This window comes from Nicotiana attenuata, unplaced genomic scaffold, assembly GCF_001879085.1.
Source record: "Nicotiana attenuata strain UT unplaced genomic scaffold, NIATTr2, whole genome shotgun sequence".
In the NCBI taxonomy this organism is placed as follows: Eukaryota; Viridiplantae; Streptophyta; class Magnoliopsida; order Solanales; family Solanaceae; genus Nicotiana; species Nicotiana attenuata.
The window spans coordinates 21,048-27,779 of NW_017675718.1; positions in this window are offsets into that span (position 1 = coordinate 21,048).

Consider the following 6,732-nt stretch of genomic DNA (forward strand, 5'->3'; position numbering starts at 1 on the left):
TCTTCCATATGATCAGTGGCTTTCTTGGATTTGATGATGACATCGTCCACATATACTTCAATCTCCTTGTGTATCATGTCATGAAAGATAGTAGTCATGGCTCTCATATAGGTGGCGCCAGCATTCTTCAACCCAAATGGCATCATTTTGTAACAATACATTCCCCCACGGCGTGATGAAAGCCGTTTTCTCTGCATCTTCCTCATCCATCCATATCTGATGATATCCGGCGAAACAATCAACAAAGGACTGCAACTCATGCTTGGCACAGTTGTCGATAAGAATGTGTATGTTCGGCAAGGGGAAGTCATCTTTGGGACTGGCCCGGTTAAGATCCCGGTAGTCGACACAAACCCTAACTTTCCCATCTTTCTTAAGGGGTAAATACATAGGGGTTTTAATTAAGGAAAGAAAATTTGAAACACACGGTTAAGTAAATAAGGCAAAAACAAAGTAAATCAATTAGTACATAGTAAATCAGGGAATCAGGGATTCAAAATCACTAATGAACCAAGTCAGAAATAAGGGAATCGAAAGGTTAAAGAGAGTTTTCAAATAAAACAAGGAAAGAATCAATCATGCTTACACAAGTCTGAAATCAGTCCCAAAATTCTAGAGGGACAACCAGTGTATATAAAGAATGCACAACATTGGGCGTATGAGGTTAAATCATGACAAAGAGAAACAATAATGCTAGCGAAACATGATAGTCGTATAGGCTAATCGGAAGCATGCTAAAGAGTCAAGTAAACAGGGTCTTATAGATTTTAGCAAAAAGTCAGAACCACATGGAGAAACAAAGTTGAAACAAAGATGAAACAACTTCAGGAACTCAGAGATTAGGGTTTTGAAACCAAGCAAGTTTAGAGATGAGAAGCACACAAAGCATGTAACAAGTGGCCTCAAACTCGAATGAAACCCCCAAATTCTAGGGTTTCTACCATTAATCGAGTCTAGAGACGAAAACAAGCAAGTCAGGCAAAAGAATACTAACGAAATAAGTTCAGAAAACTCAAAGGGACTGAGACCTTAAACATGTATTTCCTAGAAAACTTCATGAAAACATAATAAAAGAAAAATCGTGCAAAATACAGTAGGGGAAGTCATAAGAGCAAGGTAGAAGAAAACACAGCAGAAGAAAACACATAAGAATCACAGTAAAGCATGTAAAATCAGAGAAACCCTAAGTTGGAGAAGATGAAAGGTTTGAAAGCAAACTTTTGAAAGAAACTTTGAGAAATCGTTTGAAAACCTTAAAATAAACATAGATCTAGAACAGATCTAGAGGAATCAGGAGAACCTCAAAAGGCTAGGGTTTCAGAAGAACCCTAGAAGCGAGAAAGCCTGGAAAAGTCACGATCTAAGCCAGAGAATATCACAATCAGGCTCAAAAGACCAAGAGCCACCGGAGCAAAGCCGGAGGTGGCCGGGACCTTCGAATAGGTGAAGATCTGAGTGAAGACCCTCGAGGTCTCGCCTCGATTCTTCAATCAACAGGCATGCAGGAGCCATTGGAGGCAGGTACAGGCCTTCAATGGCTTTGGAAGCCATGGATTCAGGCGATTTTGGGTGGTAACCGAAGGGAGGCGGCTAGGGTTAGGGTTAGGTCTTAAAGAGAATCATAGAGGAGAGGGGATTCGAGGGCGGCGGGTTAGGAGAAATGAGGGAATTAGGGTAGTTGTGTGGATTAAAAAAGGAAGGGACGAATAGGGGCCGTTGATCTCAAAGATCAACGGCCAGGATAAAAAAGGGTCTGGGTCGGGTTATTTGGAATAGGGTCGCGGGTTAGGTTTAAATGGAAATGGGTTGGAATTTGGGGCTGAGATTGGACCTAATTTGAGGCTAAAATTGAAATAGATGGGCCTAGTATTTAAATAGCCAATTTTCCTTTGTTTAATTTAATAAAATAGTGAAAATTACTCTGGGATAAAATCAAAAGCAATGAACCCCTTAATAATTCATAAACATTAATTGAAAAATACTGTAACTAATTTTACAATTATAAAATACTATTAATCGTAAAATAGGCTATGATTGCAATTATATACAATTTAGCTTTAAAAATACCAAATAAATTCGTAAAAATGTGCCAAAAATCACCTTAATTATATTTTGGTGTAAATATGAGAATGAAATAAGTTATTCACCAAAAAATGATAATTTTGGAAATGAATACGGGATTTTGTTGTATTAAATAGGAAATAAATTGGTTTAAAAATAATTAAAAATTTGGAAAAGTACCGAAACTCTTGGGTGTGCTTATATATGCACATATATGCTATTCTGGAAATATTTTGGGTGTAAAACTTAGGGGAAAATTGGGTATCAACAGCTGTCCCTCTTTACTCGGGAAGGATAAAAGAGTTGTCGGGTAAAGATATGATGGCCAATTTTGACCGGAAGCGGCGATTTGACAAGAATTTGACCGAGCTCTGGTTTCTGAGCTACCTACATATCTCTGGTTTACAGGAATCAGGCCGTATGTAGTTCAGGAACCATTGACGGAACATGCTGATGGAGATTCGAAAGAGACGGACACGATGTTTAGGGTGGCAAGAAGTATTTGAAGTTTGATCGGCTGCGGGAACCGGAGCGGGATCGCTCCTGCTGAGGCGGCCGTTGCTGGCCGGTGTACCTGCAAGTGAGCAATACGGGCGTATATCGTGCATAAACTTAAACGTGATGCAAGTTCCCATTGGACCATGAATGCTGTCTTTGGACGGTTAGGATGACGTCCTCGGACCATGATGTCCTGGGCCATGAAGCGCAAAATTAAAGGATTCGCAGGCTATGAAATGATGTTCTCGGGGCTATGATAATGATGCCTCCGAACCATGATGCCTTTGAATAATGATGTGCAGGATATAAAGCGGGTCCTCGTGCCATGGCATGGTGTTCTTGGGCTATGAAGATGATGCCTCCGAACAATGATGCCCTCGGACAGTTTGGCGGTGTTTCAGCCCATGAAATGCAAGATTTGGCGGTATTTCAGCCCATGAGATGCAAGATTTGGCGGTATTTCAGCCGGTGCAGAAAAATGTAAATGGCGATATTTCAGCTGACAGAGATTTAAATAAAACAGCGATGTTTCAGCTGATGTAAAAAAATGTAAATGGCGATATTTCAGCCGACAGAAGTTAAAAATAAGCAGGCGATGTTTCAGCTGATGTAGCAAAATGTAAATGGCGATATCTCAGCCGACAAAAAATTTAAATAAAGCAGCGACGTTTTAGTTAATGTAGAAACGTAAATGGCGTTATTTTAGCCGATACCGAGAATTAAGTAAAGTTGGCGATACTTCAACCGATAAAGAAGGGTGATTATAAATGGCAACGTTTCAGCCGATAGGGATTTAAACAAAAATTGGCGGTGTTTTATCCATGCAAGATTTGTATGAAGATGGCGGTATTTCAGCCATGCAGATGGAGACAACGCTTAGTCTCGAAAGGCAGAAAGGTAGCCTTATGCAATGCAAGAAAATGCAGGATGGAGACAGTGCTTAGTCTCGAAAGGCAGAAAGGTNTTGGTGTAAATATGAGAATGAAATAAGTTATTCACCAAAAAATTGATAATTTTGGAAATGAATACTGGATTTTGTTGTATTAAAATAGGCAATAAATTGGTTTAAAAATTATTAAAAATTTGGAAAAGTACCGAAACTCTTGGGTGTGCTTATATATGCACATATATGCTATTCTGGAAATTTTTTGGGTGTAAACCTAGGGAAAAATTGGGTATCAACAGATATGAGGGCAGAAGCATGATAATTCCCTATGAACGTGACATCTACCCCTTTTGCATGCATGATTGACCCTCCCCTTTTCACTAAAAATCGCAATAGTTATTACAAGATTATTACAGCCCAGAGTTGAATAAGAAGAGAAATAAAATTACATCAGAAAACTAAAAATTCCAACCAAGGAGAGCCTGATTCAGACTTCTGTCTGAAGCGTGAAATAAACCAACTCCAAAGATCAAATTTCCAAAGCCTTTCTCTTATTTGGGATGTATCAAAGTTTCCTAAGAGTCTCAGATGGACTCCGGGCAGTGCTTACACCCAAATACATTGCAGAATTGAGTTATAGAGCAGTGTAGAAGGGCCAGCCCTCAAATGTCCAAGTTCAGAGGGAACTCAAGGTCCCAAAGCAAGGCTCATAGGAGGGGGCAGAACTTAGAAGCTAGGAGAGAGTGTAAGAGCAAAGAGGGGATTCTGGGGGGAAGCAGAGATAGGCTGGTGGTCATACCCAGCAATTGGAAGTGCTGGCATACCCCAACCAGCCTGTTAGCCACATTGTTTGGGAGTTAGGACCCCTTAAAGGATCAAGTCCAGACATGAGCAACAATTTGGATGTTTCCATATTCTGAACTTTAACTCAAACACATAGAAGGGAATAGGGGTACAGGGATACAGAGCAGAAACAGATGCAAAGAGAACATCATACATATTTAACACTAAGCATAGATAGCAAAGTAGACAGGATTGTAGAAACTGTAACATAAACACATTGGGATGAGGTTGAAAACTAAATTAGAACATACTAGTTTCAGGGAAACAAGAAAAGAAAGCAGTAGTCTTGTAAAGCCAAATTGCAAGCAAATAGTCAGAAGATTTTAGAAGAGAGCTACGAGATTATGTGTGTAAAAGTGTTAAATTGAGAGTTATGTAATTGAAAGTATCTGAAAAGTGTCGAATTTAAGGTGTGTTGGTGAGAAAGGGGTCGTGCCCTTTTTATAGTGTAGAAGGCAAGCAGAATAAGGTAGGAGAATAATTTAAAAAATCAGTTGTCAATGAATTATACAAGTTTCCCTTTAGTTAAGGGATTCTGATTTCAAACGGGTAAAATAATTAAGGAAAGAGGTTGACCAAACACTTTTCCGAAGCAGCACAAGAAGGGTAAATACACAGAGATTTATTTAAGGAAAAAGTCTGATAGCACACGGTTTGTGCAAATAAGGAAAGGCAATCAATCAACAGCCAGTAAAATCAGAAATTGAAGATTTCATGTGAATGAACCAGGTCAGGAAGATGGGAAAGATCTTGACCTAAGGAAAATCAGTACTAATCAAATAAACCTAAAAAAGGATTCTGAATCATAAGTTGGAAAACCTTTTGGAAAGAAAGAATTTATCACACGTATAAAAGCATACAGCCACACTTAAGCACGAAGAACTATTGTGCTAATCAGTAGAAGAATTTAAAAGTTCAGAGTCGTAAACAAAGAGATTCAAACTTAGTTCATAGACTCAGAATGAGTCTAAAAGAGTCGAGGGTTCCAAAATAGAACCCTAATCCAAACACGAGATCAACCTCGTCAAAACCCCCAAATTCTAGGGTTTCTACTTCGAATCAGATACAGAGACGAGGAGGCAGGTAATTGAAACATGCTCAAAGATCTCTTTCAGAGACTCATGAGAAAACAAACAGATACAATAGCAAGTTCGAAGAAAACAGAGTAAAGAAACTGATTTGAAGCATAGTGAGGGTAGAAGGAACATGTTTAAGAAACCTGGGACTTAAACAAGTTCGAAGAGAGGTAGTATAACACTTAAGGAAACAGTAGAGGAAACATGTTTAAAGGGAACTCAAACAAGGTCCAGTAAAAGGCAAACAAAGAACTTAAGAACTCAGTAGGAAATACATGCAGTAGGAGAACAAAAATATCATAAAAGTATATCAACAAGACATATAGGAAAAATACAACAGGATGAACATGCAAGCATGGTGTAGAAACACAGTAGAAAGACAAGGCACAGAAGAACATATATAGTAGAAAAACATAAGAAAGCAGTAGAAGCACATGCGTGACAAATACGCACAAAGAAAAGGAAAAGAAAAGTCAGAGAAACATTTTGAACTTTTTCAAAAACCCTAAATCGAAGAGAAGCAATTTTTTGAAAGAAAAAAAAATTTGGGGCAAACATTTAAGAACTCAAGTAGAGCACAGATATAGAACAGATTTAAGAAAACAATCAGAGAAAACCTTGAATAGCTAGGGTTTCAGAGGAACCCTAATGCGAGAAAGGCCTGGAAAAGGTCCGATCTAAGTCGGATAAGTCAGACATAGGCTCATAATGCTTGGATAAGCCGGAGCAAGGTCGGAGAGGCCATAGACCCTTGAATCGGAGAAGATCTGAACAAACACCATCGAGGTCAGACCTCGAAACTTCGAACACCAAGCGTTCAAGAGCAGAGGGAGATGAGTGCAGGCCATCCATGGCCTAAACGGCCATGGATTCCGGTGAGTTTGAGGTTGAAAATGGTAGAAGACGATTAGGTTTCAGGAACCTTTGAGAGATTTTGAGAGAGGAGAGTGTTTGGAGGCGACTGAGAGAAGAGAATGAGGGGATTAGGGTAGTCGTTTAGGTTTAATTATGGAAGGGTGGATAGGAGCCGTTGATCTCAGAGATCAACGGCCCAGATCAAAAGGGCTTGGGTCGGGTAATTTAAAACGGGTTAAGGGTTGGGTTAAATGGGATTGGGCTGGTCCGAAATTGGGTTCGAAATTGGGTCAATTAGGGGAGCCAANTAAGGCCACGGGCCTTCGCCAAAAAGAAGAAGAGTTCGACATCGATCGAACAACGACGGGTTACTATTTTGATAAGTTCGAAATAACACCCTTTAAGGCCAAGGGCCTTCGCCAAAAAGAATAAGAGTTCGACCTCGATCGAACAACGACGGGTTCCTATTTCGATAAGTTCGAAATAACACCCTTTAAGGCCAAGGGCCTTCGC